Below are 26,714 nucleotides of genomic sequence, written 5' to 3'. Positions count from 1 at the left end.
TTTTTGTTTGAGAGGCTGCTCGATCGTGTTAGCATCATGGGTATCCGAGTCTTGTCCAACGGCCACTTATCTTGCTAGCAGTCAGCAATAGCAAGGACGACATATTGAGGCTAACGATTGCAACAACAACCTCCTTTCACTGTCCCCCGGTACATCTACAGCTCTTTTTCGACAACATATGGCGCAAGCATCAATTTGCCTTCAATCCCCCCCCCCCCTTTTTCGAAAAAATAAAAATAAAAAAAAAATCCAAAGACAAGGCAAGCCACATAGAGTCAGTAGAAACTTCTCGACTTCCAAATCTTTGTGAATGTTTCAAGTATGTCATCATCATTTGGCACAGGGCAAGACATGCATTTTTGTTTACTGCATTTTCTTTATGTGCTTGACATGCGTTTAAGTGCATACTCTTCTTAACACCCGCAAGCTCACACAAATACACATGAACAAACGCAGGTCCATGACTGCCGCCCCTACCTCCCACAAAGTGAAGATGATGTGGCAACAAGATGGCGATTTGTGCATCAACCGCAACCTGGGTTTTTTTTTCAAGCTAAAGAGAAACTGTTCTTAAGCATTAATAGAATCTATAAACAGTTCACGTCGATAACTGCAGGCTACTGTTTCCAGTAGCTTGGATTTGTCAGACACAATACATTAGCCTTTTTGTGTTCTTTGACACACTAAAGTCTGGGTCACATTCCCTTCTCGATTTTTCTCGGTTGAGGTGCCCTCTGCTCCTTCCCGTAAACACGTTGTTTACAGTGTTCAGGGCCGCACTGATGGAAAAATCCACCCAGCAGCGCTGGGCATGCGCAAATGACATCAGTTGCTAAATTTAGTCTTCCGTTGCTGGTTAGGATTGGCTGAAACCGGCCTATGGAAATTTCCTCGATCCCAGCAACTCTAAAATAATGCTGAGGTCATGCTTCTCGACGTTTCTGAGCCGCGAGTATATATAGGGGAGGCACGACAACGCAGAAAACAGACGACAACAGGAGCTGGGAGAGAATCCCCGCCGTGCAAGCGCTTCTCGGCGCTGGCGGGGATGGCTTGTCTGCGATGTTGGGCTGGAGACGGAGCAGGTAAGTGATCTCAGAAAATACTTACACGTTGCCGAGCTTTGTTCTGCGTTTAACGTTTACAACGTAGTCGCGATGGTGTAGCTCCCACAAACCGTGCGATTTTGAATACGTCCTGTGTTACTAGTTCTGGATACACAGCCTAGAAATGTATTTAGCTGGATGGTGGCCTGTATTTAGTTATCAGATGATAGATTTTCGTTTACTTTGGACATGAAAATGACGTGATCGCGCTTTTATCAATATTGCACATAATATAGTCTGAATAATTGTAGAAATTTTGATAAGTAGACCCTAAAAAAAAAATCTATCCAGAGGACTTGGTGTTGGGCAGTTGGCGCCATTTTAACCTTTGTTCCCTTGTCACAAGCAAAAAAAAAAAAACTAACTTGGAATCAGTAATTGTTAGCTTTTCTGGATTGATGTGATCTGATATAAAGAGGAAATGGAAAAATTTGACATCGGGGAACCAGCAGTCACTTATTTAATATGCTGCACCATAACTTGGCAGCCCTTGAACCATTCTGCGATACACAGCTAAACCTGTCATCCGTAGTTCATTGGGATCGTACCCTGTTCAACCACAAACAACTGCCAATAGCAAGAATAAATCTGTGCAAATGATTTCTCCACACGCAATTGCATTGTAGCACGTTTATAAAAAAAGAAGTTGTATATATGTTATAACAGGCATAATAATAACATGGTAAACCACCATGGGGCGATAAAAGTAACATGGCTTTCCCAAAATTTGTTTCCCCCATGGGCGAAATACTCCCACCCTGCTGGTACCCTGATATCAAATTAAGAATTCACTCCTTTGTTTCATATACTATTAGGTATTATGTGCTTGCCCAGTATATTGTAACACTTTAAATATTATCTTTTAGTATCAATTGTGCCTTTGATAAGTGTCTATTACTGGCATGCTGGTTCTTGTCTACAGAAAAGTAATAAAAAGAGGATGGAAGGGCACTTGACAATTAATGCCTCTGGCTGCGGGAGACATGAAGTACATGGCACATTGGTTTGTTGGGGCCTTTGGGGATTGCTCTCGCACATTGGCCATCTTAACTGATCCTGATGCCCGAGGTCTTATTGTCCAGGCTGTCTGGGTGACACGTCGGTAGTCAACTTGTGGTCTTCGCGTCTTTACAGTTGTTGCTGCCACCATCCTTTTTCCTATGGCTCCATATAACTTGCACTCTTAAGTGTAATCATTATTAAAGTAGACTATGGTTGGCCTACACTGTTACCTCAACAATAACAAGTGATGTCTGCAAATGAAAAAAAAAATTAAGGTTTATCTGGTTAAATGGCTTGATGTGCAAGCACATCAAATGTCATCACAAAAAGTAATATAGCTTGATAACTATAGTGTAAAATTTGGAGCTGAAAGCTGCAGATGGGTCAATTTAAAATATGTTTCAGTTGACATTGTGGCATATTTGGCTTTCATAAAATGTTCACATTACATATCTGCAAAGTGCTTAATGAGTTACTACATGTACAAATCAGCTGTAAAATATGTTCAAAAACCAGCTGACATTTTGTCTTTAATGTCTTACTGTTGGGCTTTATGTTGTTGCATGATTATATAACATTGCTAAAAATGCAACAGCAATTGAAAATTTTGGAATTTAGCATATATTAGGTTGTGGTTGATGCTTTTTTCTTCATAGCAATTGATCCCTACAGCTTTGGGGCAAATTGAAATATTTTTGAATGCTGTACAACATGGCACTCCATAAGAACAGTTACCTAAATCTTCAGTAACCAACAAGGACGTACATTTAAGAAGTGGAATTGTAAAAAGCATCAATTTGCTACCATTTGGGAAAAAATTGGATTTTCATAATGCCACACTCAAATGGGGATGGAGTATCATTTTTCTGGAAATGCAAAACTTGTCAAGACACGCGAGGCACCAAAAGGTTGATATACCTTCAACTTGCATGCAGAAAACACTGCAGATGATGTTTTGCACGTGCTTCACCATCATACATACCTGAGTACTGTAAGCAAGTACAGATCCCAAGGCATTTCATCGGCACATCATTGGCGATGGAAGCACACAACACTATGTAAAGGGGGATCATTATCATTAGTAAGTATTCTTATGGGCAACTGTTAGATTTTGCAAATCTGTTAAAGTATTTCCAATAACACCCAGTTCATTTCACAGGTCAAGAAAAAAGTTTAAATCAAGATGAGCAGATGCTTGAAAAATTTTCTTGCAATAAAAATTACCTTAAAGATGAGCATGAATAAGTATTTTTACAGTACTGTCTGTTGGCTTTTAAATTAGACTCTAGTGACCAAGTTTTTCTCGAGTTCAACCTTTCTGTATTGCTGTGATACAATTTTTTTTTAAATATATTTTTTGGGGTTGGGCTTCAAAACTTATTACCATTGTTGTCTGTAGATATTTCGGTTGGGGGAGTTCTCTGGCTTAGTCTATACATGTTGGGTGTCTTCATTTATACTTTTGATTATTGTGTAATGTGCAGTAATATCTGAAGTTATTGTGGCTGGTATTAGTAAGAGAGTAATTTTTTTCCCCGCTAAAATGCAGATAATATCAATTAGTATGGTGGGTCTTCTGTTAAGTCTTTATCCATCAGCAGTAGATTTCCACCTGAAGTGCAGTAACAGTGGTCTTTTCCTGCTTTTTGGGTATGGGCTAGTTCGTCAACACCATCAGATAGGAGATTGGGTGTTGGATTTTGTGTGTGTGTGCATTCTAGTCAGATAGCTCTTGTGGTGGGTTTTTTTTTTCTTTGTTCAGCCTGTGTGCTGGGTTTCTGCTGTTGTAAACGTTATCATTAGAGAATCTTTTCTAAAGCCGTTAAGATTAGTCAAGAGATTGTCTAATGAAAAAATACCTATCTTGGACATGTGCGATAGCTTTTTTTTTATTTTTATTTTTAAGGCTTCACATCATGTGTTTGGCACAATGGGGTATTACAAGCTGGCAGATTAAGATGACCTGAAGCCCGTCGTTGTTGCAGTTAATTCCACTTGGATTATCTAGAAGTAGTAGTGGCACTGCTTTAAAATGGCACGTACCTGCTTGAAGCATCATGAGCTGAATTTGAAGTCGTCTAGTGGATGCAGTCCAGTGCATTTTGTATTTGGTGTGAGAAGTATCGTTCTGTGGTATTCATTTTCTTAAGGATACATGATGTCAGAACAATTTTTTTTTGTCTTTTGAAATTCATAAAGACTTTTCTGGTATGTCTTCACTTAGTTTCTGATTAATCCTTACAGAGCTTAATAGTTCATACTCTGATAAGTTGATGTACATGACATGTGTGTATAGTGGCATGGGCTAAATTCTTTTTTAGGCTCTACATGCTGCAACTCGTCCTTGTGCAAGGCCTGGATGTTCGATACCAGTCTTGGGTCTACAGAGTACCTGTTATGAGCTCATGAAATCATTCATCTTTGGACATCCCCCTTAATCTTCGCAGCTTGTGGGCTTGCCTGACCCAAATTTCAGTCTTTTCTTAAAACCACAGGTCATCTTTACCTTGTCTAAGGACTAAACATGTAGAAGGGCACAATTATGTTCAGAGCTGACCTGAAGTTGCCACTACAATGGTATCTTATAGCTGTCTGGAATGAGTATCATCTGCAACTGGGTAATTTGTAATTTAATTTCATTTCATGGAAAAAGTTTCCATTAAAATCTTCAAATAAGTGATTGACAGAAAGAATTAGTCTTCTGACATGGCTAGTATCACAACAAAGCAGTTTCAAGCTTCTAACATCAAAATTTTTTTAGGCTTTTTTTTTTCCTTTTAACAAGATGTGCAGTTTAGCTTGGGCTTGCCATTTTTTGTTTTGTTTTTTTAGGATCTTGATACAGGAAAAATGTGCAAGTCAGTTACCAGTGTTGGACAACATGCTGGCTGATGTAAAACATTTAAAAATAAGGAAGCGCTATTTTAGACCTGAAGGTACACTCCATGGGCCCATAAAAACTGAATCTGCACTGGGCTTGAGCTTTGCCGGTCTGAATTTTCTGTACATGCTATCGTGTTCTACCCAAGGACCCAGCCTTGTTAGAGTGGTCAGTTCTAATGTGGACCTGTTTGGTAACAAGTGTCGTTCTCTAGTTTAAAAAAAAATAGTTTCAAGGCCACTGATATTTTTGCTTTTTAACCTGTTTATATGTGTACACTATAAAGTTAGCATGTACAGTTCCTTTTTATTCCTTAAGCAAGTGTGCACTGAAAGGGCACTGAAGTATAGTGTTCAGTTACCTTCAATTACCATTTAATCAGACTTTGATATCGGACAATATCAGTCTCAGTAAAGACACACCTTTTGTAGATAATTTGGTTTCTAATGTGGAATAGTTTGGTTTTTTTTTTTTTTTGTCTGCCATTCTTTACTGTTAGGTTTTAATGTTCTTGAGCTCATTGCAGTTTCAAAGTTATTTTTCACAAAGATTACCTGGAGGTCTGTGGCTGTAGCCAGCTTTTTAAAATCATTCTCTTCATATTGCCCAGGAGCTCTTCTCTGTACAATCATCCTGATGTGGACTTCAGAGCCTCTTGATGTTCCATGGCATCCCCAGCTTGAGCACTTCTGACAGTCCTGTTGTCTTAACCTGCATTTCTTGGGGGCAAGCTGCCGTTCAGTACCACTTTAAAAAATTTTTAATCATCCTGATGTGGACTTCAGAGCCTCTTGATGTTCCATGGCATCCCCAGCCTCAGCACTTCTGACAGTCCTGTTGTCTTAACCTGCATTTCTTTGGGGCAAGCTGCTGTTTAGTATCACTTTAAAAAATGATTATAAATGATATTTTAAATGAGCTAAGCATTCCTGATATTTCTTCAGTTCATTAGGAAATAATTCAAAAACAATTTTACTCCATGGCCTTGGTAAGGGCCACAATAACCCTTTTGTATTTGAATGGATAAGCTACTGTCCCATGCCACAAGTGTTGCTGTGCAAAATGGTTTTGGTTCGCCTGTTTGGTAAGCTACTGCAGCTGTTCTACCAAGGAAATGGTCTTCTCGTCCGTGAGATATCCATGGAAACTGGGTTCTGCATTTTTTCTCCTTAACTGCGCACATTGTCCATCAATTCTGGCTTGGTTATCAGTAAGTCTGTAGTATAATTAGTCATCTTTATTTCTTTTTAGTTTACATCTGTTTAATGATCATCACTTAAGAGTTTGCAATACACTGCAACTTGTATGCTTCTGCATTTGTTTAAAGTAATTTTAGGTAGCAATTCTCATCTGATGGGAAACTAACAAACTATACAATATTTCGCTGTAATCAATGGAGTAATGATGCAGCTTGTGTTACCCTGTTTAAATATAGAGGTCCTTACCTCCGTGCCCCATGAGTATGGGTATAGTGTCGATTGTTCAGCTAAAGATTGCACATTTGTCAACTAGGATCAACTTCAGTCTATAAGACTGCTAGTACCAATCACCTTGATGGGAGAAAACATTTCCAGGCATTTCAGAACTACTGTCAAACTTTAGAGCACAATATAACCCACATTTTATTAAGATAGTCCCATGATGCCAGAAACCACCTTTTAGAATTTTTCTTAAACACATGCTGTTTGTACTATCTGTAGCTTTCTTCTCTGGAAAATGGCAAGTGGTTCTCATCAAATCTTACATGCTTTGACATTAAATCTTGCTACTTGAAAGCAGTTATTCCAAGAATGTAGATAATCCAAGCTTGAATGTGCTTGTTGCTGTATAACTTTCCCCCCATGTCGTGCTTTTTTCTTTGGCAGCATTTTAGTAGATAAACACCTGCAGCTGGGGTCTCAACAAACCCGTGTAACCCTCCTCTAACTGCTCTGGTTTTCTTGCTTCCTTCATCCCCGAGACCACTAGGATTTTAGTTGCTGGCATGGTGTAAAACTCCAACAACCAATCCAAGACCAAGCCTTCCATGTTTGCATCAGTATTGTCCTCCTACCAGTACCATCAATCAACTCCTGTACATCATCCACGAACCTACCTTATTGACAGGAATGCCTGGAAACCAACTGTCAAGCCCTCTTACCTAGAAGATTGTAATGCTCATCACTGCTCTGCATGCAGCATTTCACCTTTCCATGGCCTGTCATTTTTAAGTTTGCTCAACTCCAGCTTGACAAATAGGTCTTCGATTGTGATGGCATGAGACAACATGCGCACCCACACCTCCGCAGGCTTTCCATGCACGCATCTGTTCTCAGTGTTGCTTCTATCAGCCACTTCACCTGGCCTGTACTTTACACCAGTCTCTCGGTTGTTATGACCATGCCTTAGTATTATTGACCAACGCTTTTGTTGTCCATAATGTACCATGCATATGGTTGCCAAAGACAGTTAAAAACAGTTTGTCCCTGGCCATCAAATACCTGACCAACTGAACCAACAGTTTTGGCGAGATGTGCTTCACCCATCCACAGCTCCCCACAGCAAAAAGGGCTCCGTTTCCTTCACCACTTAGTCTTTATTCAGTGACGTCCTTATAGCCTCAGTAATGGGAGTTGGATGAACTACAAGGAGTGTTATATTACTAAGTGGAACCATAACGTGGATAATTGTATTCAAGTTTGTCTTCTGATCCCAGGCCTAGGTTATGTAGAAGCTAACAGAATAATTTAAAGTGTGTCGTCTCTAGTTGTAAGGAATAGCTTGCTAAGCCAGCAGTGCCAGCACTAATGAAGCAGTTGTCTTATATTGGCGGTATGATATGCTTGTCGATGTTTTTTTCCCTAGGTCTTTCACTAATAGTTTTTTCTTATATTGGCTATTGTGCATGCAACAGCGGCTTCTGTTTCAAGATGTATTCTAAAAACACTGAAATTTTAATCTGTATTTTGTTCACTTCTGGGTTGTCTACGTGGAGAGTATTGTTGTGCCTATGTTAAACTGGAGTCATTCATTACTTCATATTATTGTTTTAGGTTTTCACTGTGCTTGAAATGACTGTAATATACAGCAATTTGAATTAACCAGCAGTTTGTAATGTCAAAGGAAGATAACCATAGATCACTATTATCTTTTTTAAGATGCATGGGCTGAAGCGAACATTCTAATGTGTGATCTTTCAATTTTAAAACTTATTATTTCTCAACATTCTTAACTCATTCTTAACCACAATTGCAAACGTCTTTATAACTACAGCTTGGTTGTATCAGTGTACACCCATAGTGATTTATTTTAATAAAAAAACCTTTTAGTTGCATCGGTGGTTATTAAGAGTTGCTCATCATACATCAGAGATTGTGCAAACAAGATGAGAGCATAATATGCTCTAACAAAAGTCTAAAGCCTGCATTTATTGTAAAATGGGAGATGTAATTTTGTTTCATGGCAACTTGTGGTTGTCAATCTTGTTAGTCATTTGTCCATGAAATGTTTTTAACATCTGTTAAATTCTAATATTCTTAAAACAATCCCAAATTGGCTTTTGGTTTTGTTTCAGTAAAAAGTTTTTTTAAGACCATATTTGGACCATAATTCATAGCTGTTAACATCAGTCTGTCAGGGGCAGTTTATAAAATCCTTAGAGGACTCTGCATCGATCATTTCATGTGCTAAAACACATTAACTTTGATAAAAAGATTACATTGGAAGTTCTAAACATATGGCTTTGCAACAAAATAGTCTGTTGTGAAACAAGTCCCCTTGCTAAGACTGGTCGTAACAGATAAGTTTGAGGTGCTGGCTAAAAAGCATGTTAAAAACATAATTCTCGAAGAATAAAAGTGTTTTTGTTTCAATGCTGAAATAAGAAAAGGGCATTCCTTTTCTTCAACTGTGTTTCTGGGGGAACTCAAGGGCACTAGTATCCAATAAACAGGATTCTCTGAACTTAAAAGGTTTTCACATTCGTACAAATTTTGAATGAATGTCGTGTGTTATGCAAAATCATTCTGGCATATTGACAGTTGTTTTGACTTTGTTATATAGAGCACATGGTAGAAAAATGGAACAGATGTGTGCTGGGTAAACCTTACCAAAATCTTTCCATAAGATCAGTTATTCTTTAAAAAAAATTTAAAAAGTGCACGTGATGACATACACAACTGCTTTCACATGTATATACAGTCTGGATTATTGTTCCGATCCTTTTATGCTTCTTTATTTGTGCTTAGTTCAGTCTTTCCAGATCTCTTTCTGTATGTTCTTTTTTTAATCCCTCAGCACGCGATTTGCTTTTGACAATGGCTACCTGTGGGAAATATGACTTAATCTCTATTCTGAGATGTTGGAGAGAACATACTCTTTCCTGCGCAAACAAGAAAAAAGGTGTGAGAAAAGGTATAAATAGCTAGGAATCTGCCGTTAACAAGTAAGACAAAATGTTTACTAATTTTACGTGGAAATCCATGTTAAATATTTTTGCTGTTACTACCGATACCAAATTTGCTGGTCAATTATTGAATTTTAGTTACAAAAACTTCCTACACCAAAAAAAAAATTGTTAAAGAATTTATGCACTTACTGTCATCTATATGATAAATTTACAAACTTGAACTGCTTTGTTAAGAGAGCTGAACAAAATTTTTTTAATAATGCAAACAGCCAAGTAAGTTTAATTATGGGATTAACACTTTGTTTTTGTGTTATACACATAGGAAAACAAACTTAGAATTTTTAACCCTGCTGTGTCCGAGTTGTCTGTTAAAAATAAAATTTGTTCATAAGACCATAAGGAAATAACTACCTGTACAAATGAATTTTTTTTGGCGGGGTATGCAAAATTATCATTTTAATTATTGCATTGTATGTTCATTAGTCAATTGTGAGTATTGTAGGAACAATACATTGTTGATGTTATGTTGAATTATGAAAACTCAGACTGTTTAATTAGATGACATTGAACTTCCCAAAATATGACAAATAGAATATGGATAAGAAATTATTAATGTAGTGTGGAGTTGATGCTACAAGACTTGAAGTATGCTTATATAAAAAGTGAAGTCTTAAGTTGACTAAGTCATGTGGCAAAAGCTTACACTGGTTGGTTGAAATCGCAATTCAAGCTTGTTGAGGCAAGTTAAGAAAGCACTTGTTGAGATTTGAGTTGAAATCACAATACAAGAAGATGGTGGAAGCTTGTTAAAAATTAAGAATGTAATTGCTTGGTTGAAATCCCAATAGAAGATGGTTGAATCTTGTTAGAAATTTATATTGTTGAAAATGAAGAAAGCTCTTGCAGGGATTTGTGGTTAAAATTCCAATACAAGAAGATGGTTGTAGTTCAAAAATTAAATTTAGTTGAAAATTAAGCACTAGCTGGGATCTGTGGTTGGAAATCCCAACTTAAGAAGATGGTTGAAGCAAGTTAAACAATTAAGAAAGAAAGCACTGGCTGAGATTTGTGGTTGAAATCACAATACAAGATGGTTAAAGTTTGTTAAAATATTTAAATGGTTAAAAATTAAGAAATCTCATCATTATTTTTTTTTATGTTTATGTTAAGTCAGTACTTTGCATTTGGCATAACATGGACAATTGCCATGATATATAGCATTCACAACTTTATTACTCCCTTTCCATGCACTTAAAAATGTTAAAGCTTTGCTGTCACCATACATTCACGGAGTGAAAATGTTAATAAACTATTAAGATTTATTCATGTTGATATGCAACTCGTCAATAACACTTAATAAACAGCATTTGAGTGGTACTTACAGCATTCTTTCTGCTTGGAAAAATTGAGGAAAGTTGATGCATTGCAAATTATTTATGATAATTTACTTTGATACTAAAGTATCTTTTTTTGTTACATCATATTTCAGTGAGACTTGCAAGAACAAAGTGTATGTAATAAAGCTTAAGTTGTCTTTAGTGGGGGTCAAAAAAGCTGGTAATTAAAAGTGTACTGTGATGTATAAACTTCCTTGTAAATATTCTGGTGGAAATCTAGAACACTGTCATTTAGATAAGTACAGCTTTCAAAATATTTTTATTAGATAGGTAATATGTTAGCTAGTTGAAAAAAGTAATAGTGGGTTAAAAACTATTAACATATATAAATGGAACTGTGTAACTACTTTGGGTGGTTTTGCATAAAATTTTGGACACTGGTAGTTAACAGTTATGAGCGTATAAAATAAAGTTTGCTGAAAAAAGAATTTAATGATACATTTTCTACATAATAGTAGGCTTAATGAAAAACGCATGATTTTGCATGTACGGTGCTTGCTGTTGTCTCACTTTCTTAAAGCCTCTGTTGATGGTATAACTTTAAACCGAAACAGCCAATACTGACCTGTAAAAAGTTAACTATGACATATGGCAAAAAATTTTATCAAAAGCTACATTTGACAGTTGAAAAAACAGTTGCCATCATGGTTGAACCAGTCCTTTTTCATGGTATGTGCTGAAATCGCTGAGGAAAGTTAATATTTACTGTCAATGAAAGCCTCTGACAAAATGTGAAGAAAAATATGATCTACACATAAAGTTGGTGCAGATTTTTGAAAAAACAACCTGTGTTTGGAGGTATTAGACAATGTGGAGAAATTTTGATAAATGCACTCATGGAACAGGCACCAAGTTTTGCACAAGATGGAAAGGAAATAATCTGACGATAACGAAGTCTTTTAACAAGAAGTCTGACGAAAGTTTTCTTCGAAGCAGCAAAAAAAATGTTATTAGCATTGAGCGCTGCATGATCATCCAAGCTCTGGAAAAAACGGAAGACACCCTAACACTTCAGAAAAAGGCAGAGATGGCAGAAATGACCATTTGCCATATTTGTATGACTACACAGAGGTATTTTATTAATATTTAATAGTGTAAAAGATGTTGGAATAATTAAATTGTGCATTTGTGGTGATATGGAAACCTTTGAAAACATCCTTATGCTTACATAGATCTGTTTTTATTTTCTTTCAATCTTATCTGAAGATGTAAGAAGAAATCATAATTATTACATAAAAAAGTATTTCAATCACAACTAATGAAGTTGAAAAAAACAGTGATAAAAATATTGCAATTTGTATGATCTGCCTGAGCTGCCACATTTGACAAAAAGTAAAGTTATATAGTACTCAGGTAGTGAGACTGAGTTGTAAGATTTTGCTTAGTGAAGTAGAAAAAAAAAAATGCTAATGCTGGTCATTTGTCAAAATGACAAAATATGTTGAGTGCTTTTTTACCCCCCTTTCTTATTAAGAGTGGAGATACGTACAATGTAATTTCCAGCATAGGTTTTTATTGATAGTACTTTAAAAGATCGTTTTGGGCTACGACCATTTGGGTACTTACCATGCACTTTTTTTCTTATCTTGATAGGGTGGAGTTTAACCCATGAAATAATCTAATAGTAAAAGTTTTAAAAAGCTTTTGTTTGATAGAGAAAATCCAATAACATTTAGATGTACAATACAATTGCCAGTATATGGTTATTGATGGGATTTTAACTGTTGGGCTTTGAGCATGTGGGCAGTCATGCAGGGTGCTTTTGTTACTAATTCAAATTGAAATACCAGTTGTCTATGTTGAATGGTTATGTGTGCACAGTTTCAGTAGGACTTAAGGAGTGGTAGAACACTGCATCCAATGTCTTTACAGATTGCTTTTGCATTAGTGGGTTAGAAACACTAGCATGAACTTAAAGCCAGTGTGCTTATAGGAAACAGATTCTGTAATAGATTTTAATAGATACTTCAGTGTGACCATATTCTCACTATTGAAAGCTTAATTTTATGTTTTATCTTGTGTTTGTTTGGTTTTTTTATTTTTTTATTTGCATTATCAGTATAAGGTGTGTAGCAATCACTGACAAACTTTTTGTAAGGTACAGCAAACTCACATGGTACTCATGCTCAATAGTACCTTTTTACCCCAAGATTTATTGGCTTCTTTCACAATGTGCTTAAGAATTAATGGTCAAAAGAAGATACTTTTAGATGAAAAAAAATGTACACCAGAAAAGATTCAGCTTGGACCTAGAAGTTAATCATCGGTTTGCCAAAAATTGATCACTACTAACTCCTTGTTAACAGATCAATAGTAGATACTATTAAATAGTGCGGCCCTATCTTCCTCAAGGAGTGCTTCATTACCTTTGCCATCCATGATGAGTTCTTTGGTTTTAGTTTCAGTAATGGGCTTTTTTTTTTTTTAACTTGGTGGGGTTGTTAGCCCTACTACAACCTATTTTACCTGTAGGTGAGGTGTCCACCTTAGTTGCCTCTTAACACATGCCTGGCTGGATGGCAGGGACCCTATTCTTGTAATGCTCGCTAGGCAAGCATACCCCGGGTCCTACAGGGGTCCTCAAGGAGTAACAAGGAATAAACTAACCATTAAATAGAAAATGTCCTAATGTTAAACCTAATATTGTATGGGGAAAAAATCCCATTGTCCCTAAAGACAAGGACTTGGGAGACATTAGAAAGTGCTGGGAAAATAAGAAATAACAAAAAATATTTACCTGAGACCTTATTCTTTAGTGATATGTAGCATTCAAAGCTCAGTGACTTGAGTTCCACTGCCTCTCTGTAACTTGTAAGCAAGAAATATCTGTTTTCAGTAGAAAGGTAAACTCAAATATATACAAGAAATGAGACCATTTTTGAATTGTTCATAAAATAGCTTTTGGTATATTGCAGGATTTTACATTCACACAAAACAAAAAGATATCACTAATATATATGAGAACATACTAATCATGATAAAGGTCTGAGCATGAATAAAGACTATGAATTACATCGGTGAAAATATAAATGCTATAACCATAAAAGCAGATGGTGATAATTTCCAGCAGTGGCACTGATATTTTGTCTTATTGACATTAGATTCTACAATTCTTACAATGTTTTCAATTATGTATGTAGGTATTAAGCTGTAGTTACCTTGTTTCATAGGAAGTTTTTAACTTAAATTTCTGCATTCTTGCTTAGAAGTCTAGTACTTATGTATCATGCATGCATCATTTGCCATAAAAGCTCATGTTTACCTGAGATGCATATTCTTTGACAATAGCTGTCATTGAATAATAATTTTGGTAAGTTACCTTGTGAGCTTGTCTTAAGAAAAGGGCATAGAACAATGTGTATTGCCAGTAAATAAGATGGTTAAATGGTTACTATAATAAATCTTTGTTTTTAAGATTGTCATTTCTCCTGGATGTTCTGTAGTGAAAATAAAGGCATTTGACATGACTGTGCTAGGCTTCACATGCATGCTACAGATTTGATTCTATAACTTTGTTAATATATTTTGCTACATTCAGTTACCTGCTTTTCTATGTATGCATGGTTGCACTTAATGCATATTGAAATGCTCACCTAGTTTGTGGAGATAATGCTTTCTGCCTGAAATTCAAACCTTCATTGATCTAAAACATCTTACAGTATCATCAATTTAAGAGTACATTTTGTTAGCGTTAGATTAATATTAATATATGCTTGACACTTATATTTTTTCTTTTCTAATAAACTTAGTATAGCATCTCGGCCAAGTTTTTTTTTAAGGAGTATGGAAGGAAGAGAAAAGGTATTTCCTTTTACCTGAATACTTTTTTTTACTAACACGATCTTATAAAGTTATATAGTTTGTAATGGTGAAAATTGGAATGGTCTGTTATTTCGTGTTTTGTACAGTATTAGGCATAATAGACAAAAGTTAATATTTTATGATGCTGACCAGTTGGGAGTTTTTTTTTTTTTTGGTTGTTCAGAAAGGTAGCAATAACCTAGATTTTATAAATTTGTATGGTTGTTAATGATGTCTGTTATTGCTAATGATGTCTGCTGTGTCAGTGTTATTAAATATTCTTCCCAAAAGCATATACAATACCCTCCCCTCTTTTTTTGAAGACATTTTTTGCAAAGTTGAACCTAATATTTAGGAATGATGTGTACTTTGTGAATCCAAAAAAATGTAGATAATGTTATTAATATTTTTAATTACAAAGTGTATGTGAGACTAAGTGGAAGTAGGTAAAATATGAATTGGTGAGAGAGAGAAGATAATGTCTTTTAAAAAAAAGGTGAAACAATGTAGAAAAAAGAGTGACCAATAATTCACAAAAATTTAGTTGAAAAAACAGAAAATTCTTAGGTAATAGCTACCATGTAACCTGGAATTATGAATGGATAAAACCTATGCTATTTTGAAGTATTACTATTACACAGTTGGAAGTTGTATTGATGAGTTCTTTTTGTTGTATACAAGTGTAGAGCATCTGCAACATATTAAACAAGTTAAATAATAATTTTAGAGTTTGAGATTTCAGTAAAAATTTTGCTTTGTTGACTGGTGAATGAATGCTGAACTTAGGTCTACATGAAGTAGCATTTAACTTCCCAACCAAGGACATAATTAGTTGAATGGGAGAGTGCTTGGATTTTGCATTTGGTATATATTGAGTTGTTGCCAGAAAATAAAAAATGGTTAACTAAACTAAAATTGTTTTAGTGCAGATGATACTAAATGAAAATTTATGGCGATATTTGTGTTAAGAGTCAAAGATAAGGTTTGTACTGTGGTGTCTTGTGCTGAACTGTTGAGATTTAAACCAATTGGTAAGGTAACTTTGCTCATATAGAAAGAATTAAAAGATTTATTAAACTAAGATTTTAAAACATTTAAGCAGTGCTAAGCCAAAATGTAATATGTGATTACTGTTACAAAGGAGAGTGAATGTTAGACTTTTAATAGTTCTTTCTGTCATGAGATTCTAATAAAGCTGTCTGAAATTTTAAATCAGTAACAGAAGTGCGGGTATTTTAACTGTTTCTTTACTCTTCGGTAAGATTTGATGTAAAGATTGGTTTAAGTGTATGTTAATATGGTAGTGTTAGAAAATTTGTTCGATTATCGAATAATGAGATAAATACGTGTTAGCTGGATTTATTCGTGAGGCTGGGGTAGAAGTAAATGATAAAGCTTGGATTGTGAAACATTTATTTAGTGGTATTGTCATTTAAGATAAATCCGACTATCGAGGTAAATAAGAACAAATGTTGACTGATTTTTATCAGGGTACAAGGCCTTGCCCTTTTTGATTCTGATTCTTACAGCTGTTATTGATCTATTGAGTTATGCTTACTGATGTTATGTCACTTTAGCAGAGGGTAATCAAACGCTTGTACTCTTTATTTTTCTTTTCTAAGCTAACAGGTTGACAGTACTTATAGCAATGGGCATGGGAAGCTAAGTAAAGGGGCGAGTGAGAATAGCTCCTGACTTTCTCTAAACCTCTTTCTCTGTTGTAGGCATCATCTCAAATGTAGGTGCCTGTATTACGCATAGCAAACATAATATGTTTTGACATAGTATTGCTTCATTTGCAATCACTGCTAACATCTTTTATATTAAAAAAAAAAGGTGGGGCAGCATACCAGCCAATTAGACAATGACTGAAGCAGAATATTCCTACCAAGTTTGATAAAGGTTGAAGAAAAGGTCGATTTTTGCACAGTTATAAAACATTCACCAGTCATGCACATAACACATCGTAATTGCTTACGATTATTCGTGGTGATTGTTCTAATCATGGCCAGCTTTATATGTTGCTTCTTCATTATAAATTTACAAACTTTAATCAAGAGCTCTTTGTGAATTTAATCGTGAAATTTCATCTTATTAAAACATCATCTTTTCTCAAAATTATACTCTATTCCTGTTAACTGTAGTATGATGCTGTGGTGTTTTATGCCTTCTAAATATTTAACCCTGGTCAATTAAACATGGCATTATCATGAAATAATTGGGATATTTCAAATTAATTTGCGATGATCCATCACATAATCCATGTGGCAGGTATGAATGTGTAATGGTGATGTTCATGTAGGCTGAGTTGAGTTTTATCATAATTGCTCAGTGGGTTAATGTTGGATTACGTTAGTAGAATTGAGTAAAACAACCTCATCTCTTAAAAAGTTTCCACTTTTGACTCAATAAATATGTGAATAGAACTAAAGCAAAAAATAGTTCTGTGTGCATGACAGGATAAGCAAAGCATCGAGTCACATTTACAAGTTACAAATTTATGACTTCAGTACTACAATTTTATGACTTTAGTAATAATTGCTCTGGGTCACCTGGAGCGGAGTACAGCCAATCAACATCAGTGGCAGACTCTGGTTGAGGCGTTATGTACAACCTGATGCATGATACTCCCAATAAGAAAGTAAAATTTTTGTTAAAAGTAACATATTTAGTGATGAATTATTACTCATTGTTCTCAATTATTTACCGTATTACTGACATTGTTATTTAGAGTGTACTCTTTACTCACACGTAAGAATATTTTGTGCATTTAATTTACTGTACTCGCACTTAAGAATATTTTGTGAAATCATCTATTTAGAAATAACATTTTTAGTAAATATCACCCTTAATCCTTGAAATAGTGACAAGTAAATATTACTCATTTAACTTACAGCTAATCATTTTACTCAAGTGCATTCTTTACTCCGACTAAGAATGTAATATTTTGTTAAAAGTATCATATTTAGTGACTATTAATATAAGTCAGGAATAATTATTTCTTGTTGCACTCAATGTTAATTATTTAATGTTTTACTGACATTTTTATTTAGAATGTACTCTTTACTCGCACTTAAGAATATTTTGTGCATTTAACTTGCTGTTTATCATTTAACATAATGCCTACATTGTTATTTCAAGTGTATTCTTTATTATCACTAAGAATGTAACATATTTAGTGACTATTAATATAAGTGACAAATAATTATTACTTATTGCATTCGGTGTTAATTATTTAATGTATTACTGACTCTAATTTAGAGCGTGTACTCTTTACTCGCACTTAAGAATATTTTGTGAAATCCTAAACTATATAGAAGTAACATTTTTAGTAAATATCGCCCTTAATCCTTGAATTAGTGACAAGTAAATATTACCCATTTAACTTACTGTTAACTATTTAACATAATGCCTGCAATAAGGGATGAATAATTATTAGTCATTGCACTCAATACCAAGACTAATCATTTAAGATAATGACTACATTTGTTATTGCAAGTGAATTCTTTACTCTGACAAAGACTATAATATTTTGTCAAAAGTAGCATATTTAGTGAGAAATAATTATTACTTGTTGCACTCAATTATTTACCGTATTACTGACATTGTTATTTAGAGTGTAGTCTTTACTCGCACTTAAGAATATTTGTGAAATCCTAAATTATATAGAAATAACATTTTTAGTAGATATCACCGTCGGTCATTGAAGGAGGGACAAGTAATACTCATTAACATAATGCCTACATTGATATTTCAAGTGTATTCTTTACTCTGACTAAGAATATATGTTGTTAAAAATAACATATTTAGTGGCTGTTACTATAAGTGACAAATAATTATTACTTATTGCATTCGTTGTTAATTATTTAATGTATTACTGTCTGTAATTTAGAGTGTGTACTCTTTACTCGCACTTAAGAATATTTTGTGAAATCCTAAACTATATAGAAGTAACATTTTTAGTAAATATCGCCCTTAATCCTTGAATTAGTGACAAGTAAATATTACCCATTTAACTTACTGTTAACTATTTAACATAATGCCTGCAATAAGTGACGTATAATTATTACTCATTGCTTTCAATGTTAATTAGCTAATGTTGTACTGACATTGTTTTGTAGAGTGTACTCGTTACGTGCACTTAGGAATATTTTGTGAAATCGTAAAATCGTAAATTATATAGAAGAAATATATTTTTAGTAAATGTCACCGTTAATCTTTGAATTAGTGAAAAGTATGTGTTACCCATTTAACTTCCAGTTAATCATTTAACATAATGACTACATTGTTATTACAAGTGTATTCTTTACTCCAACCAAAACTAATCATTTAATATAATGACTACATTGCTATTGCAAGTGTATTCTTTACTCTGACCAAGACTTTGATATTTTGTTAAAAGTAACATATTTAGTAAAAAATAATTGTTACTTGTTGCACTTAATGTTAAGTATTTACTGTAGTACCGACATTGTTATTCAGAGTGTACTCTTTGCTCGCAGTTAAGAATATTTTGTGAAATCCTAAACTATATAGAGAAGTAACAGTTTTAGTAAATATCAACGTCAATCATTGAAGGAGTGACAAGTAATACTCATTAACATAATGCCTACATTGTTATTTCAAGCGTATTCTTTACTCTGACTGATAATATGTTGTTAAAAATAACATATTTAGTGACTATTAATATAAGTGACAAATAATTATTACTCATTGCATTCTGTGTTAATTATTTAATGTATTACTGACTGTAATTTAGAGTGTGTACTCTTTACTCGCCCTTAAGAATATTTTGTGAAATCCTAATCTATATAGAAGTAACATTTTTAATAAATATCGCCCTTAATCCTTGAATTAGTGACAAGTAAATATTACCCATTTAACTTACTGTTAACATTTAACATAATGCCTGCAATAAGTGACGTATAATTATTACTCATTGCTTTCAATGTTAATTAGCTAATGTAGTACTGACATTGTTTTGTAGAGTGTACTCCTTACGTGCACTTAGGAATATTTTGTGAAATCGTAAATTATATAGAAGAAATATATATTTAGTAAATGTCACCGTTAATCATTGAATTAGTGAAAAGTATTTGTTACCCATTTAACTTACCCTTAATTATTTAACATAATGACTACATTGTTATTGCAAGTGTATTCTTTACTCCAACCAAAACTAATCATTTAACATAATGACTACATTGCTATTGCAAGTGCATTCTTTACTCTGACCAAGACTTTGATATTTTGTTAAAAGTAACATATTTAGTAAAAAATAATTGTTACTTGTTGCACTTAATGTTAAGTATTTACTGTAGTACCGACATTGTTACTCAGAGTGTACTCTTTATTGCACTTAAGAATATTTTGTGAAATCCTAAACTATATAGAGAAGTAACAGTTTTAGTAAATATCAGCATCAATCATTGAAGGAGTGACAAGTAATACTCATTAACATAATGACTACATTGTTATTTCAAGTGTATTCTTTACTCTGACTGATAATATGTTGTTAAAAATAACATATTTAGTGACTATTAATATAAGTGACAAATAATTATTACTCATTGCATTCTGTGTTAATTATTTAATGTATAACTGACTGTAATTTAGAGTGTGTACTCTTTACTCGCACTTAAGAATATTTTGTGAAATCCTAAACTATATAGAAGTAACATTTTTAATAAATATCACCCTTAATCCTTGAATTAGTGACAAGTAAATATTACCCATTGAACTTACTGTTAACGATTTAACATAATGCCTGCAATAAGTGACATATAATTATTACTCATTGCACTCAATGTTAATTATTTACTGTAGTACCGACATTGTTATTCAGAGTGTACTCTTTGCTCGCAGTTAAGAATATTTTGTGAAATCCTAAACTATATAGAAGTATTTTTAGTAAATATCACCGTCAATCATTGAAGGTGTGACAAGTAATACTGATGAACATAATGCCTACATTGTTATTTCAAGTGTATTCTTTACTCTGACTAAAATATAAGTTGTTAAAAATAACATATTTAGTGACTGTTAATATAAGTGACGAATAATTATTACTCATTGCACTTAATGTTAATTATTTAATGTACTACTGACATTGTTATTTAGACTGTACTCTTTACTCGCACTTAAGAATATTTTGCGAAATCATAAACTATATAGAAGTAACATTTTTAGTAAATATCGCCCTTAATCCTTGAATTAGTGACAAGTAAATATTACCCATTTAACTTACTGTTAACTATTTAACATAATGCCTGCAATAAGTGACGTATAATTATTACTCATTGCTTTCAGTGTTAATTAGCTAATGTAGTACTGACATTGTTTTGTAGAGTGTACTCCTTACGTGCACTCAGGAATATTTTGTGAAATCTTTACTATATATATTTATAGAAGTAACATTTTTAGTAAATATCGCCCTTAATCCTTGAATTAGTGACAAGTAAATATTACCCATTTAACTTACTGTTAACTATTTAACATAATGCCTGCAATAAGTGATGAATAATTATTACTCATTGCACTCAATACCAAGACTAACCATTCAACATAATGACTACATTGTTATTGCAAGTGTATTCTTTACTCCGACCACGACTATAATATTTTGTCAAAAGTAGCATATTTAGTGAGAAATAATTATTACTTGTTGCACTCAATTAATTACTGTATTACTGACATTGTTATTTAGAGTGTACTCTTTACTCGCACTTAAGAATGTTTTGTGCATTTAACTTACTGTGCTTGCACTTAAGAATATTTTGTGAAATCATAAACTATATAGAAATAACATTTTTAGTAAATATCGCCCTTAATCCTAGAAATAGTGACAAGTAAATTTTACCCATTTAACTTACTGTTAACTATTTAACATATTGCCTGCAATAAGTGACATATAATCAATGTTAATTATTTACTGTAGTACCGACATTGTTATTCAGAGTGTACTCTTTGCTCGCACTTGAGAATATTTTGTGAAATCCTAAACTATATAGAAGTATTTTTAGTAAATATCACCGTCAATCATTGAAGGTGTGACAAGTAATACTGATGAACATAATGCCTACATTGTTATTTCAAGTGTATTCTTTACTCTGACTAAAATATAAGTTGTTAAAAATAACATATTTAGTGACTGTTAATATAAGTGACAAATAATTATTACTCATTGCACTTAATGTTAATTATTTAATGTACTACTGACATTGTTATTTAGACTGTACTCTTTACTCGAACTTAAGAATATTTTGTGAAATCCTAAACTATATAGAAGTAACACCATTAATCATTGAATTAGTGACAAGTAAATATTACCCATTTAACTTGCTGTTTATCATTTAACATAATGCCTACATTGTTATTTCAAGTGTATTCTTTATTCAGACTAAGACTATATAATATTTTGTTCAAAGTAACATACTTAGTAACTATTAATGTAAGTGAAGAATAATTATTACTCATTGTACTCAATGTTTATTGAATTAGTGACAAGTAATTCTTACCCATTTAACTTAGTTATTATTTCACATATTATTTCAAGTGCATTCTTTACTTTCACTCGAGAATATGCATTTGGTTAATCACTTAATTATTAGATTGATTAATTATAGTGCATTAATTATCTGAATGTTAATTTATATGAAAGTAACATAAACTAGAAAATTTTGTACCACAATGTACCCATTCTTCCGCCCCTGATTTATTTATGTATAGGTAGAACAATAAGCTCACCTTTACATAGGGAAATGCAATTTATAAACTTATTTTGACTTAAGTAGGTAAATGGTCAACAGAACAAACTTGCACATTTATAATATTCTTACTTGATGACTTCATTGCATTTATGGATAACTGTAGGTAGACAAAAAGGTCAGCACAGAGAAAGAACTATGCAGATAAGTAATGAAAAACAGTTGTGAAAGATGCAATGAGAAATCCAGGAACAAACAATAAGGATGGATAGTGTCATCAATCTGCAGAGAAGAGGTTGACTTCAATCATCAAAACTATTTACAACTTTGTTGATGGATTTAAGGAGTAATGCTTGTGAATATGGTTCTTTAGTGCACATTTAAAGGATTTGATAGTGGGTAGATGGCTGATATTTAAGAGAAAAATCCCACCATTTTGCAGCACAGTAACTAAAGATTTGGTTATTATGGTGACAGGGATGGAGAGCAGACGACCATCAGACAGTGGAGTAGTTTGGCTGAGATGTAGAGGAAGAGAAGGTTAGAGAAATAGTGCAAGTAGCCTACTAAGAAAGTAAAAACTGAATGTGAGGTATACAAAATGTTGTATTTCTACACTTTGCGCACAAAATAACATTCCTAATGCAGAAGTGGCTTGTGGTTGAAACTGGCATAAAAAGAGGGAGGAGAAATGTCATAACAGTGTAAAGGTGACTAGGATTTGTTCCAAGAGATTGCTACGCCTTCAGAAACGCCTCGATCAGAATGATGGATCTAACGTGTTTGACAGTTGTACCAAGTTAAAATGTAAGGTTATAAAAGGTTGCAAGTGATGAAATATGAAGCATTGCAGTCTGAAGATGGCTGAAAAAGTTAAGATAAAATGAAAAAGTGCTACAAGTGAAATGTAATATTGGAAAGAATGTGACTTAAAATGCAACAAAAAATGCGACATGATGGAAATCTTACTGAAAGATTGATAATGGTCTTGTCAGAGACTGCAAACCAGTCTGTTGTGCAATAACCTTGTAAAGGATTAAATGCAAAGATTACATGAACACGTGACAAATCTGCAAATTTGAGGTGAAATTTATCACGAAAACCATCATGTATGAATAAAAACAAAGATCTTGTGAAGATTGAGGCTTCATACATTAATCTAAGAAGTTGTGCAAGGTCTACAATACACATGTATCTTTTACGACTGTTGGAGTGTTGAGCTAAGAAAGTGCTAATGAAATTGAGAGCATACTGATGATCAATGAAACTCAAATTGAAAGTGTATTTTTGTGGAAACCGAACAAAGGAATCTTAAAAAATAATAGTAGATTAAGGGTCAAGATTTAAAGTGAATCTGCTGAAAGACCCAAAAGCAGACATGGAATTTGATGTTGACCAATCAAACATCATTGGATGATGATGCTCAAGAATTGACATGAAGCAAATGTGCAAGAAGTCCTAAGATTTGTTGAAGCACATAAAAATTTGATGTTGACCAATCAAACATCATTGGATGATGATGCTCAAGAATTGACATGAAGCAAATGTGCAAGAAGTCCTAAGATTTGTTGAAGCACATAAAAATTTGATGTTGACCAATCAAACATCATTGGATGATGATGCTCAAGAATTGACATGAAGCAAATGTGCAAGAAGTCCTTAGATTTGTTGAAGCACATAAAAATTGGCAAAATGAGGAAAAAGTGAATGGGGAGAAAAGTGAAAATGCAAAGCAAACCGGAAAGAAATAAGTTTTACAGTAAACTGAACAAAGGGTCCCATCTAATGCAGAGTGAAACAACTAAGATTATAATTTGTATGTAAATTATGCAAAGGGACATTGGTAATAATGTTGAGAAGTTAAAGAATCATGTTAATTATTGGCGGATCAAAAAGAAGCCTCGAGCTAAGCATGGTTACAAAAGTGAAGATGAAATTATAGAAAGATGGACAGAAAATTATGAAAATCATTGCAAACGAGTTCAGAAATGAGAAAAAAATTGGTAAGTTAAAGAAAAATATGTGAAAAAGCATAGATGTGATGTGACCAATAGTATAAAGGCAATCTATGCACAAGTGTATATATGATGGATAAACATACAAGAAATAGTAAAAAATACCAATGGGTCAAGTGCAAAAAACTGACCAAATTGACAAATTTAAGGAAAAAGATGGGGGAAAAGCATAAATGTGAAGCAGCCATAAGGCTATCAACTAAGACAAATGATGCACAAGTGAATGATGGCTTTGTCATGATTTTATGGTAAAATGAACAAAAGTTAAAATGTGATTCAAAATTATAAGTTTGAATTCTTAATGCAGCAGTGTGATGGTTAATAGGAAATGGTGAACATGGTATGGATAAAAGTGTTTATTATCTCAAATTTCATATTTTGGGGATAATGTAAATATGGTAAAATTTATGTGTGAAAAATGTTGCTTGTGATGTTCATGACACAGCAATTTGAAAGCAATAATGCGTGATATCCGTTGCTAATTAGAAATGAAAATAGTATAAGTCATCTGTATTTAAAATACACACAATTGTGTGTGCATACATGCTTCTTAGAAGGAGCCATCATGACCATAGGCTTTAGCCATTGACTTCTGAGTTTTATTTTAGTTTTGTTCCAAGAAAAATATTTGGTAGTCTGCATGTTCGGATGTTTAAAATTTACCAAAAGAAATGGTGGATTAAGATGATGAATGCACTAAATAGGTCTGACATGAGAAGTAGTAATTTTAATAAATCTTTACCTTAACACAATTTTTATTTTAGCATTTGTAATAATTCGAACCTAGAAACATTGTATGTTTTAACTCTTGCAGCATAGAGAGTGAGCTAGCCCTCTTCTTCTACACAAAAAAAAAACCCAACAAACCCAAAGGACTAAACAGATGGAAATTATAATTTTCTTAATTCCTAAAACCCATACAGATAAAGATGTAGCCATAAAAATTTCATATTAGCTACTGGTTTAGTGATATTCTCATTAGGCAAAATTAAGAGAAAAAATTAACCATTAGCACGATGGGCCACGATCGTGGCTTTGTCGGGAAGCACTGGAATGGTGTTTTTTATTACTTTTATTGCAAAGTTCAAGTTTTATCCCAGAGCAGTAATAATAAAAACAAACTTCACTCACTGTTATCTTAACTGTCTTCAGTTATAAACCTGTCATTGTAATGTTATATTTTTATATGGTGGTAAGAGGGTTAATTACAATGGTTAGAAACTTTAATATAATAACCTCAGTTAAAATTAAAGATAATTTGAACATCAATGGGTTCAAAATACATAAAAAATCATATTGGTCATTTAAACATGTAACAATGAGCACAAAAAATACCTTAATGGTACAGAATTCAAAGCCATGCTTGCATTGAAAACTATACCTTCCACCAGACACTCAAATGACTTGATAGAACTATACTTACAATTCTTACATGGATACCTAAAATCTGTAGATTTTATTGTGTCTTTCAGTGTAGTAAAAATGATTGAACCTTATAAAAAAAAAAAAAGGTCACATTGTCGTATTTTATTTAACATGCTGATGCTTTTCAGTGCCAAAAGATTTTCTCTGCCAAAAGCAAGAAAGTATGAGCAAAATTAGCCAACTTTGTTTTAGTATTAAAAAATGTATTACAGGAAGACACATTTTGTGTGTGTAGTATATATGGTATATTATGTTTACACAAGGTGACTGAAATGGGAGAAGTCAGGTAAATGGTATATGAGAGTTATAGTCACTTCAAAGTGACAAAAATGGATTTGAGACATAAAAATTGAAATGAAAAGAACTAGTTAGAAATGGGTAAGGAATGCAGAGCGAGTTAATTGTTGTGCTAAAAAGATATGAAATTGGGAGAAATATGCAAAGGAAGAAAATTATAAATATTTGATATGGAATTGAACTATTCTGGCAATGTTCATTATCAGTCTTTCTGGGATGGTGAAAACAAATTTAAATCTCTAAAGCACAAGATTTTACAATCATAAAATATCCCATGTATATGTATATGTACCTTATTAACTCTTCTTCATCTTACTAGTATGCTTCTTCTCTCATCCACACTAGTTTCATTGTTTTTATGCAAGCTATTTAAGTGAAATCATGCATAACAATATTAATCCCATTTGTCTTCTCCTTAACTGAGATAATATTCACATACATCTTTTTATTTCTGCATTATGCGCATATTAGGGTAAAGATGCACAGATAACACTGTTTAGAGATCTATCAGGCCATTGCATAACAATACTAATTAAAAATTACATCTATAATTGTGAAAACAGCAACATGAAGGCAAAATTATGAAAGAAGCCTTGGTTTGTGGAAGAAAATGATGCACATGGATTGCTCTGTACTCTGCATGCTGATAAACAACGTAACAACAATAACAGAGATAGCAACTTGCTAAACTCTTTAA

At 33.4% G+C, this 26,714-nt stretch overlaps 1 long non-coding RNA gene across 5 annotated transcripts; it reads left to right on the top strand.

Annotated features, from left to right (window-relative positions):
• The first annotated feature begins 937 nt into the window (after positions 1–937).
• On the top strand, positions 938–26,712 carry LOC112557723. 5 transcript variants are annotated; one of them, XR_003097992.1, is made up of 3 exons: positions 938–1,085; positions 2,029–3,189; positions 4,015–26,712. It is a non-coding gene; the product is annotated as an uncharacterized LOC112557723 (long non-coding RNA). The 5 variants fall into 5 exon arrangements; XR_003097993.1 differs by having other exon boundaries at positions 2,029–4,726; positions 4,941–26,712; XR_003097994.1 differs by having other exon boundaries at positions 2,029–5,157; positions 5,600–26,712.
• The last annotated feature ends 2 nt before the right edge of the window (positions 26,713–26,714 follow it).

Source organism: Pomacea canaliculata, linkage group LG2, assembly GCF_003073045.1.
Source record: "Pomacea canaliculata isolate SZHN2017 linkage group LG2, ASM307304v1, whole genome shotgun sequence".
Taxonomy (NCBI): domain Eukaryota; kingdom Metazoa; phylum Mollusca; class Gastropoda; order Architaenioglossa; family Ampullariidae; genus Pomacea; species Pomacea canaliculata.
This window is presented reverse-complemented; position numbering and strand designations above follow the sequence as displayed.